This window comes from Cimex lectularius, unplaced genomic scaffold, assembly GCF_000648675.2.
Source record: "Cimex lectularius strain Harlan isolate CLEC.00 unplaced genomic scaffold, Clec_2.1 scaffold18, whole genome shotgun sequence".
NCBI lineage: Eukaryota > Metazoa > Arthropoda > Insecta > Hemiptera > Cimicidae > Cimex > Cimex lectularius.
Window position 1 is genome coordinate 374,253 of NW_019392764.1, and position 12,837 is coordinate 387,089.

Here is a 12,837-nt window from a genome sequence, read left to right on the forward strand (position 1 = left end):
GCTATTTTCGTTGGCCAATATTTTATTTGTAGGAATATTTTTTTATATAGAAACCTTTGCTTGATCTGAACTAGGATCGGTATTATTTAAATCAAAACAAGATTACGCTTTAGGAGAAGATGGGATACCGTTAATTCGTGTCATGTCAATGTCTATTGTGTACTAGTCAAATCTTGTAAAAACTGTTCCAAAGCAGAGAAATGTATCATAAAAACAAAACCAAAATGTGTAAATTGATTTACTTCATATCATTTTGTTTCATCTAGTCTCTTGGACAATATAACAAAAAGGAAATACGATTAATTTTTTCTGCGCAGATTGTAATGTTGAAAATATCGCACATACTTTTGGCCTTTAGCAATGGCCGTTGTCAAATGTTTCAAATCCTCGGTCGACCGAGGTGCAGGAAAGGGAATTCCAAACACCCCTAATGGTTTAATTGTATCAACGTCGCTTTCTCTTAACATACGGCCATGTTCTATTGATATGCATTAGGCGTTAACTTACTTAGGGTCGAACCGGAATGACTATGGAGCGGCTTCGTTCAATTACTGAAGAAACCCTGGTTATTCCACGGCGTGGTAGATCCGTTTATAATTTTCTTTGGCCCCAGGGAGTTGGTTCCAGTTTGGATGCGTTTTATACAACGGTAATTGCGTTATAAAATCGAGTTCGGAGTGCGTGTGTCGTAATCATGGGAGTTGTTAGCTCCAGTTAGGGCCGATCAATTGGGGACCTAATGGGCCGGTTTTTCGCTAAATGACTGTCTAGAAACGGAATGGAAAACGTTTCGGTAGATATATTTTAACTTAAAGGAAACTTTATAAAAACCTAATGAAGACACTTTTCGCCAGAAGAACTTTCTACATGTAAATTGAAGTTTTTAAAATATAAAAGCGTAAAATATTCATATCAGGACGATCAAATACTACTAGGTTCATCGCTACAATACAATAATTCGCAGTATAATTGATTCTATTGAAACGTACAAAATAATCCCCACAAAATAGCGTCTTTCAAACTTAATGAGCCTTTTAAGGAAAGCTTTCCCTTCATTTTAATATCAAACGTTCCTTCTCACGACAGTTTGATGGGCATAGCAAGAAGTTTAATTTGATTCGACGGTCATAAGCACTGGGTACACGGTCGCTATTAATATTAACTCTGAAGTAAAGTGGTGAAGTAGCTCGTCATTTAGTAAGGTTATGTAAAGGACAAATGATAATTCTGCTTTAGTTATTCTGTTTGGAAATAATTTATTTCTTCAATAAATATTTCAAGATAGGTAAAAATCAAATTTTTGCCGTTGTTTTGTCTCGTGTCCAATTTATTCCTCAATGAATATGATCAAGAAAATAAATCAAAACAATCAAATGGCTTTCGTAATTTCCATTTAATCCTTTTGTGGCTTTTCTATACATATTTTTAAAATAAATCTTAAATTTGCCATCTACTTTTTTATATAAATAGTCGTTATTTTGTTCAGAAAAATTTTCTGTTCAATTGGACAACATCTCTGAAACATGATTTGTTTACATACATGAATAAATTTTTTACCTGAAAGCTAATGACATTAATGGATAAAACATTTATTATGTAAACTTAGTACTGGTTCTTGATACATATTTGATACTTGGCGGATTGTATGAACCATTTCCTGAGTTCCATTTATCGCTTTTCTAAACATTATTAATATAACAAGATTTTAACTTATTACTTTAAAGATTTTTTCTATTGTTCTAGTGATTTGATTTTTTTTTAAGTTGTGACATTTAAGTTTCAAATTTGTTTTAGTGATGGTTTTACGTTATGTAGATTTGGCTAGAGTCATAGCATTGTTGGGATATGGAAAAAGTCAAGCGTATATAGCCAAGGTGTTTAACATTCCGAGAACAACTGTTCGAAGGGTCTCTCGAACGCTACCAAGATACTAAGGGTTACTCAAGTAAGCGTGGATCATCAGGTCGCCATCATCTCACATCTCAGTGAGATGATAGTTTTATTGTTTCGAATGTACTCAGTAATCAACATTTTACTGGTGTTGAGATCGAGCAACGACTTAAACAAGTTAAAAATATTAATGTCACTTTACGCACTGTAATACTGACGCCTCCAAAACCCACATGGGTAAGGGAGCTGGGGTCTTCGGGATGAACCCCAAGACCGAACTTAACTTAGGTAATTATGCTACAGTTTTCCAGTCTGAAAGCATAGCGATTGAACAATGCGCGAGAGAAATAAAAAGGCTAGGACTACATTCCCGGAAGAGAGCCATTTTCTCTGACAGTCAGACAGCACACAGGGCTCTGCGAGGCGAAGACAAAGAGTGTTTGGAACTGCATGGAGGGCCTGACTGAAGTTATCGACACTAACGACCTGACCCTGGCACGGATCCCTGGACATACGGCGCATAGAGGCAACGAAAAGTTGACATGTTGGCCGAAAAGCTCTACTGCGGCCTAGCAACCTGCCATAAAAGAGAATACATCTTAAAATGGATCCTTAATGAGTCCAAAACCTGGTGGAAGAACACAGGTATAAGGCACGTGAAGAGATTCATAGAAGGGCCATCCGCAAAACAACAAAACAATTACTGGAAAGCAACCGCAACCGACCCAGGATTGTGGTACAGGGTACTGCCATTTAAGAAAGCACATGCACCGGATAGAAGTACAGACAGAAGAAACACTGCAGGTACTGCCAGGAAGAGCAGGAGACCGTAGAACACATTCTATGTTTCTGTGAAGGTCTATGAAGGTGTAGGTTCTTGCAACTAGGACGAGAAAAACCTCAAGCAAGGTTATCAAAATCAATCAAAAACCTCAAGGTTATAAGGAGTTATCAAACTGCATCCTACAGTGAAAGCAGGTTAATAACCTGAAGCTGGCCAGTGTGTTATAAAAAACAGGATAGTTCAATAAATCAATTCAAGTCGAGGTGCAGTAGGCCTTCTGGCCGCCTCTTTTATCCTTATCCTTAACTCTATCTCCTTACGCACTGTAAAGCCAAGAATTTTAGAAGCTAAATTACGTGCGAGAAGGCCTGCCGCTGGTCTACAGTTTCTGACAGGGCACATAACGGTTCGGTTAACCTTCGCAAGAAATAACATCAATTGGTCGGAGCAAGATTAAGCTATTACCCGTTAAAAAAATCACTTTTATTTTAACTTTAAATATAAATTTATATTTTAGTTAATGACACTAGCTTTTTCATCTCAACAAAGACATTACATAAAAAGAATGAACAATTGAAATAAATAATTGGATCAATTAGTCCACTAAACATAAACGGATTTATTCAGTATTTTAGATTGAGTTGCCAAATTTTTATTTCATTCAAGTTGTCAATCAGTAAAAATTAATCACACGATTTCTGGATAACCATCGATTAACGGTCACTAATCACCACACATTAAAGGAAACCTTCTTGCGTGTTTAATAGGAACATCAGTAGATAATATGCACACAAACAAAACTTTTAAAAAATTGTCAACAAAGATGATATAAATAAAAACAATGATTTCGATTATTCAATTTCAGTTCACTATCATCATAAATGAACTGAATGAAACCTAGATAAACATTTAATTATTCTTCTGTAACAGAAAATTATTCATTTTAAACTTTGTTATAAAGTCATACTCTCCGAGTCAAACGAATATTGTTGAAAAGGAAGGGAAAGAAATTTTTTTGATATTTTCAGACGTATACGTGCTGTTTTTCTTTTTGTGATAAGATTTAAATTTAAAATGAGCTAATTCCCCGCCTATTTTTATGATAATGCCTCTAGGCTGCAAAGTAAATTTTATTATGAAAATAACTTTACGGAGTTTCATGTTGAAGAAAGGGATGACATTCTATTCTTTTCTGGATTGTATAAAATTCTCTGAACTCCAAATTAAAAAATGTTTCTTTTAAATGTATTACTTTTTTCCATCAGAATTTAACTATATTTGAGGGTGGTATTTTGATACCGTCAAATAAAAATTACTAAAGCGAAAATCATGAATAAAACCTAACCAATTGAACTAAAATTAAAAACTAAATTAATATGGGGTGTAAAAATAAAATAATAATATGAAAGTAACAAATTCTTTTTTCTTCAAATCCCTCAAATCTTCTTGGGCTTTAAGGAAAGTTAGTCGTTTAAAATTACGTTTCAAAGAAAGTAGTCCGAACACAACTTTAACGAGATTCAACAAAAAACGGAGCAAGGAATACAATAAAAATAAAATATTTAGAAGATCAAAAACTTAAGATTTATAAAACTAATCAAACTAAGTGCAAAACTAACCCCTAACCATCCCTAACCATCTTCAGGGCCTGGGATTTACACAGGTTACACAGAAAATACACACACGACCACATCTCACAATCTCCAAATAATCAGTTCTTTATTTTTTATACTAAAAAATCTATTGTTTTAAATGTATCAAAACTTGGTAGGTCTTATTTGAAAAGATGAAGTTTATACAGACAGCCGGTAAATGTATATGTCAATTCAGGTGTGACTGAAGTTATTAGCGCGAATGGCTGAAAATGTCTTGATGGAATATCGTGTACTTCACAGCAAAAAAGGCTATGTTAATAAATTTGTATTTATGATCAGAAGAAGTACGATAGGGCAGTGGCGTAATATCACAACCTGGTGAATACCCTCGCGTGTGAATGTATTTATAAGCATTCACAGTCAAGTATGTATGTGTGTGTGTGTGTGTGTGTGTGTGTGTGTGTGTGTGTGCGTGCTTGCGCGCTCCAGAGGATGCAGTAAGGTTAAATATTATTATGAAGGCTCGTAGTGGTACAGGCTGTTGAGACAGTTCATATTAAAATTACGATGACTCCCCGACTTTTAATTGTATTTTAGTTGTATTGTTTGATTTCAAAAGTACTTCCTCTTATGAACGTATTTATTGGCGTGAGGTTATGAACGACCCGCGCGCTTTCCAAAAATAGGGTGTTGTATAAAACTTTTATAATGGTTTTAGGAGTATATCATGAACTCTAAGTCCTACCAAAATTAAGTTAGGTTTATGTATGTAGTGGGTTGAATATGGAGTGTACAGTCGACCGGTCTTGTATGTATGTACGTCAGCCATCATTTGACATGCCAATAGTTCCAAATTTATTTTACAGAACGGAAAAAAATAGATCGTATAGAAAGGAGATTTCAATTTGACAATTCCATGCTGCTATTTCTTGAATTGGAGTTAAACTGTTTTGGGGTAAATTTTGCCTTAATAAATACGTGAAAAGCGAAGTAGGGTCTGTGATTTGATGAAGGATTAAAACTGGGTTTTTGTTAGTTCATTCCATGTGACCAACAGTTGTCCTACGATGTTGTTCGATGTTCCATGTTGTAAATGATGTGAGCTATGACCAAAACAACGAGAATAGCCAGTTTAAAATGATTGAAAACAATCGTCCAAACTATTTTACGGATGTTCTCCTACTTGATACGGGATTTCAGTCATCTCACAAAATCTAAATAATGAGTGTAAATTTTTATGCATGACTTATGTCATTTGTGTTCTCGTTTCAATACTATCCCTGCTTTGATAGTTATTCTTTTACTACCTACAATTGTTTCTATTCATATTATAAATTTTTTGAACAGTTTGTCTCAGAAATAAGTCCAGAAGTGACTTGAGAGTTGTCTTTAAAAGTTCCGGCCTCAATTTCGTACATGGTAACTTTTAACGAGTGCGGTTTATCCGACTGAATGATTGCGTGCGCCGAGTCAATTTCCGTTGGGCATTATGACGTTTGCACAGCTACAAAATATTTATGAAAGTGCTTTTTTAATTTGCTTTACCGAAAGCCGTATGTGCATAAGGAACATTTTTATTTTTTAGATAATGAATTTTTATATCGGGTCATTTTTCCTTTATCCTTTGCGGTTTTGGTGGTAAATTTATTGAAAACATCATGCCCGTATAAACAAATTTAATGTATGCTTTTCAGCTCCAAACTTTTCTGATATTGTCTAAATCTAATGACATTGGGAAAACAAAACAAAACCAACTTAAAGTGGATTCCCGGATTTTAAAGCACTAACGCAAATGAATGACCACCAATTAGTCAAAAAAGGGGCAACCTTCTCACCAATGGGACCAAAGCCAGTACTAGATGCTAACGTTGTTACTGGAAAAATAGCTTCTGAAATAAAAGCTCAAACCCTGGGCAACAACTTCAGGTTATGAGTCAGGCTAAGGGTTATAAATGACTCACAAAAAAGCAAAAAAAAAACCCTCTCTCAGCAAGCAGGATTTGAGGAAAATTGTAGGCCACTATACGGGCCACAGACATCTTAACTATCATTTAAAGAAGTTAGGCAAATCATACAGAGAAACGTGCCGACTCTGTCAGGAGGAACCAGAGCACCGATGAAAAGGCTTAGCCTTATTGGAATAAATGTACTTTCCAAGGCATAGTTAAAAACTATAAGGTTTCTAAAATAGATGTATCTAGGACGAAGGAAAGGGTTTCTTTAATAACTCTTAATCAACCCTCAAACTTAAAAAAAAAAAAATGCCACATGTGGTACACTTGAAGAGGTACACCATACAACCTCTCGCTGTACAGAACATTTACAGAATGTGATACAACAGATTGGCGGAAAAGAAATTAAAATGGCCATTGCGACCACCTTTCATCGCATCATCATCTTCTAACATCTGTGTACATGAAGAGGTAATGCAGTATATCTCCAAGACGAGGATTCCGATTGGAAGGAGAACAAATATGAAGAGTAAAACAGAAGGCTTTTAAAATAAATACATAATTTAATGTGAAAAACCAAAGTATTAAGTTATATTAATTATCATCTCAAAGAGCAAAAAATACCGTACACTCGTATTGTGTTGTTCATTTCAAACTGTATGTATGTTTTTTCTCGTTATATTAATTACAACTAATTACAATGGCACTCTCAACACGACACGCAAGGATGGCACAATTACACAGAAGACAAACACTTTGAGCCCTGAAGATGATCTCAATAAAAGATCGAAACGTTGGTACGATAAAGAAAATGTTTTTCTGAAACCTACATCACACCAGACCGCATCTCACGATTTCTAAATAAATATCGATTAACTGTCACTAATCACCACACATTAATTACAACATATTTATTTTAATGTAAACCCAATTAAACGAGATTTGAAATAAATGATTTTTTATTTAAAAAATCTTCAATTACGATTGTTTGAAAGAAAATTCAACAAACCACCAGAAAATGTTTATGAATAAATTGTTAGTGGTAAATTAAAATTTAACTAACAATGCTCTTAATGCTATATGCTGTATACGGTAATAAATTGTTAATTAAATTTATTCTATCAGTAAATGATTTTTTGGTGTTTAAGTGAATTTTCTTTCAAACCATCACAATTAAGTAACTAAACTTCTGATTTTGTTTAATTTAGTTTACATTAAAATAAGTATGTTGTAACGGTAACAATACATACATATAGTTGGAAATAAACATCACAATACGAGTGTCAGGATTTCTTGTCTTTAAGTAGAGTTAGTAAAGTACTAAGTAAAAAGTTAGTAGAGTTTTTGTAATTTTTTAAAATAAATTATTTATTTAATTGTTATTTAAAAATTTACTTATGCTCTCGATATTTTAATAAGCCAATGTAAAAAAAAAGTTAAGTAAAGTTTTCCTCATTAATAGAGTTTGGAGAGCCTGGAATAAGTAAAAATCAGAAGGGACAATGTCAGGGGAATTCTTGTGTCTGGACGTATATTCCAGGCAAGCTCCAGCGATTTTTGGCTTGACTGCAAATACTCGGCCGACGTATCCGGCTTTTGAAATTGTTAACGGTGCGTGGACGCGTTTTCCTCTCTGAGCTCTGTTGAAAAAGTCGCAATTTTTTATCCGTAGTCATAAATCTATGTAATGAAGGGTCGTTTACATGGCATTTTCGGATGGAATTGCAAACTATTGTTTTGTACCTTTTGACCGATACAAATAATAATATAAAATGCGCTAATGTGATGTAATATGACTTCATTTTTATTGGTTTTTTATTAAAAATATTACTGTTGTCGATTTTTTAAAACGTCGAGTCAACCGTTTCTTTCAATAACTAATTTTTCGAACTGCCTATTAATTTAGTCTTGGAGAAAGTTTTCAAGTGGAACGGCATTAAGAATGATTGCTGCATATGCCGTAGAAACTAGCGCTTACTAGTTTATAAGTTAAGAGGAAAACAACGTCCAACTTAAGCTCCGCCTGAAATACAAGTTGACCCTTCCTTAATTAAGTCTAAAGCCCAATTACTCCATCCCACGTTGTAGAGGTAATTGTTTTATTAAACAAGTAGATCAATTGTGTTTTGTCAGTTTAATTGAATGAGAATATCGAAATTTTTTCTACCTGTGTGGATTAATTTCTGCACTAAAATAATACTTTCAAAAATAACAGAAAAACATGATACATAAGTATATTCAAATGTCTATTTTCTAAAATTTACTGTTTTACGTTGCTTACTAATTTTGCTTATAATTTAATAAGTTTGGAACAAAATGTGTGGTGATTAGTGACCGTTAGTCGATGATTATTCAGAAATCGTGAGTTGCGGTCTGGTGTGATGTAGGTTTGAGAAAAACATTTTTTTTTATCGTGCCAAGGTTTCGATCTTTATTGAGATCATTTTTAATTCCTGGGATTTACAAATATTGTTAAATTTAAAAAACATGTAGGACGTGGAAACAAGTGAATTTTTACAATGCAAAAAAATATTTTTTTATATTCAATATTAGTAGTATCAGTATTTCTACACACTCGAAGTGTTTGTTTTCTGCGTAATTGTGTCATTTTTAAATTTAAACAATGTTTGTAAATCCCAGGCCTTGAAGATGATCTCAATAAAGATCGAAACGTTGGCACGATAAAGAAAATGTTTTTCTCAAACCTACATCCCACCAGACCGCAACTCACGATTTCTGAATAATCATTTNGTAATCCTGTAAACGTAAACAGAATATTTTATATAGATTTTTTTTAATGAAAACTTAAAATCCTGCATTATTTTCCGGACAACCCAATATTTTCAGAAGTTTAGAGTGAAAAATTGGAACTATATTACCAGAACCCGTGAGAACATGGGAATTATAAATCTAAAGTTGGTGAAATCCTTTTAAAATATCTTGGCAAGGATGGCTTTCAAAACTCAGCCCAATGGGACATAAAGTTTAACTCGGAACCTAATGAAGAAGTTACCCCTTGTTACAAGGAGGGTGCACACTATAATTATATTTATGGCTAATCCGGTGAAAACTCTTGCTTTTATCCCAATCGACTTTTAGTTTTTCCATCCGATCCAAGCCATTTATCGCGATTCCGGGGGAATTTCTTTGACAAACGAATCAATTATGAAAGGGCGGGTTGAGAAAGGTAAATTCTTCAAGGGATATTACTGTCAGACCTCAAAAGGTGTCGAATGTATTCAACCCGTATAGTTTGAACGATAAAGACAAAGTGGTCTGGTGAAGGAAAAAGGGAGAAAAACGTGAGCGAATAATTTTCAGAAATGATCAGTTATGGGAAAACTGTCAAGAGAACGTAAAGCGAAATCTTTCGATTTCACATATTCCATCACGTCGTGTAACGGATCTATTTTCATTTGTCAGCGAGTATAAAGCCATCCTCCTGATGCGAGAATTTTTTATATTTATTTATAACAATTAAAACCTGTAATTTAATTTTAAAATATTGAAATCAAATGGTTTTTATTATTATTTCTCTCGCTTAATAAAACAAACCTTTTTTAATTATTGAGCATAAACTATTCTCATAAAATACACATTTGGTTAAAAATATATATTTTAACTAAATTAATGATTGATCAAAAATATAATTAAAATCTAAGTTTAAATTCATTTTGGTAAAATTTGGTTGAAACAATTTTTTATGGGGGGGTTCGCAACTGCAGAGGTCATATCATCACCCGGGGTTCGGGTGTTTTTGACAAAAAAGATCATTTGAAGGTATGTCGGGTTTAGAAGGCAGGGCCGCTGGATTCGAACCCTGGACCTTTATCTGACAGTGATGATCGAGCAATTTTGTTGTTTACCTAAATTTTATACTTATTTCTTCTTAATATTCGAAAATTATCTCTTTCTTAAAATTCTCGTCATTAACCAAATTAGTTGATTTTAATTTGTCGCTTGAACTTACATTCCAAATTATAGCTGGACAATTCCACAGGCCACAGCAGTGAGATGATTCCAAAATATTTTTTTCAAAAAACGTCGTAAAATGATCACCTAGAATAATCTAAATGTAAATCGGTCATATCACTTTCTAGTTTCCATAGATCTAGTTTCGCCAAGAATAGGAATAATCTTTGTTGTGAAAGTGAATTAGTTGCCCAAGTCATTAGTGTATGGTGAAGAGCTCACGGGTGGCTCTGGTCTCAGGAATGCAATTACAAACTGAGAAGGAAGCCTTGGGTGGATTCAGGCGAGCTATTACGCCCTTCCAGCTTCCTTCCGTGTTGCCGAGGAGTTCGTCCTGGGAAATGGGTGAGAGGAGAGAAAGAAGGGGAAAAAGGAAAATTTGCATACAGCGCGTTCCGGGTCACCCTTTGTTTCGGTTTATCAAGGGTGTACCCGCCGTAGCACGGTTCCATTATTGGCCTGATGAATAAATTGTGTTTTAAATGGCGTAGAAGCTAGATAAACATTCTAACCGGATTTAGGTAGTAGCTACGGGTTTTTTGTTTTTTGTTTTGTTCTTTTTTTAAAAGAGATAAGACACTTTCGGTTCCTATTGCAAGATTTTATTTTCATTGTAATTGAAAAAGCTTTAACAAATTTTAAAATAGTAATTCCAGAAAATACAAAGCTTACATGCTTACTTAAAAACAATGTAACTTTTGTTTGCATCCGTAGCATATTCGTACTATAAGTATGGTTCATTTATAAAATCGCAATAACTTTGCTTTAACAAAATTTATTTTACTTCCTTTTTCTTCATGTAATATTTAATGATCCTTTCCTAATTATCCATGATTTTATTGAGTTTTTTAATGAAATATATATATATATATATATATATATATATATATATATATTTAGTGAAAAAAAATATAAATATATATATTTAGTGGAGCTCGTAGAGTCAGTGAGGTTATCGGCCTCACGTTTGATCAAAAGCTTAGATGGCAGCCACACATTTTTACGCCGTCGAGGTAAGGGAAGGAAAGTAAAAACCAATAACATAATTAAAGTTCATCGGTAACTTCAGGAGGGGAGCGGAAGGGAAACGCTCCTGAAAATATTTGACTAGCTGCTCAGCTTGACTTTGATTTAAAGTTGCTTGTCCTATTCTTCAACCAGAAAAACGCTTGATAGGTTCTACTATCAGGTTATTCGAGTGGTCTCTGGCATTTAGAACAAGTCCTTTTGCCAGCATTTGCTGCGACCTGGGTGCAGCTCTCCCTCAGCTATGTGGCGTGGTTCCTTGCCAAGCCGGGATATCCGCCCTTTGATGACGGTACAGTAGAATATACGAGCGACTTCAGACCCGGACGCGACCTCTAGGAATACGCTTCGGCGAAGCCTTAGGGATGGCTGGGATGACCCTTCGAACTGTGCTCGAGCAGGGAAACTGGCCGAATCCGCATTGGGTCCTCCCAGCCGTACTGGTCCGGGAAGATCTCGCTATCTTAGCAAAGTCGTCCACTCCGCCACAACTTTACCGAGCAAAGTTCTTGGAGCTTAGATCGAGCTACGTATATTTTCGGCTCGCCTTTACAGACGGGTATAAGACTGACGAAGGTGTGGCGTGTGTCAAGTATCGCGAGGATGTGTCTACTCCTTGGTCGCTCCCACCGCACTGTAGTGTTTATCCGGCAGAACTGTATGCGATTTGCCAAAAGCGGACGAGGCGGCTAAGGCTTCGCCCCCCGAAAACAAAACCTCGGTTGTTGGACGGATAGGACTGAGGTCTGCCCCCCGGGGGCTGCCAACACCCGGGGAGGGTGATTATCGAGTCTACCGGCAATTTACTGTAAACGACAAAAGCTGGAATTGCCAGGAGACTACGAGAAGCCTATAGGCTCAACGCCTATACAAATTCGAGCCTTTACAAATCCATATATATTGTTAGATGAAATTTTTGTATTGGAAGCTACAGGACGATTAGACTGCCGGTTATTATTATGATCTCTATTTTGACTAAAATTAGCCACTTAAAATTACACAAAAAAAGTTAAAATATTAGACCTAAAATAATCCGCATGGTAAGAATAGTTACTGGTAAGGAATTTTATAAATAATGTATAGTTTATGAGGAAAGAAGTTCCGAAATGGAAATTCTTATAAAATTACAAATACGTACATTAGGAAAATTAACAACTTGCTTGTAAAATACTTAAATATGTCAATCTGTAGATATTTAATATTGTTGTGCACTCATTAATAGGTCGCATATTCAATTGGCTTCTATTTTTTCACGAGTATACCTTCATTCAGTGTTCGTGAAAATTAAAAATACGTGCTTTTGCAACCACTTTAAATTGTAATATCGTTATTCAAAATAATAAGTTAATATGTTAATGTGTGTATGTTACTTAAAATAATATTCTGCTCTAATTTTAAATTTTAGTTTTATTTTAAAATGTTTAATTACTTGTTTAAAGCATTCTCAAAATGTCAAAAATATTTAAAAGTGTAATTTTATTAAAAAAATAAAACGTAATTTTGCAAGTCCAATATACTTTTTAACATCGTAATTGCCGTTAACAAAATAAATACGTTTTTATGATACCGTTCAATTTTTCTCTAACGACGTAAGAACAAAAACCTTAAAAAGGAGCAT

General features: G+C 34.5%; 1 protein-coding gene across 1 annotated transcript in view; it reads left to right on the top strand.

Annotated features, from left to right (window-relative positions):
* LOC106665681 (neuroligin-1-like) overlaps positions 1–12,837 on the top strand; it is a 312,439-nt gene that overhangs the window by 211,724 nt on the left and 87,878 nt on the right. The window lies entirely within an intron of this gene.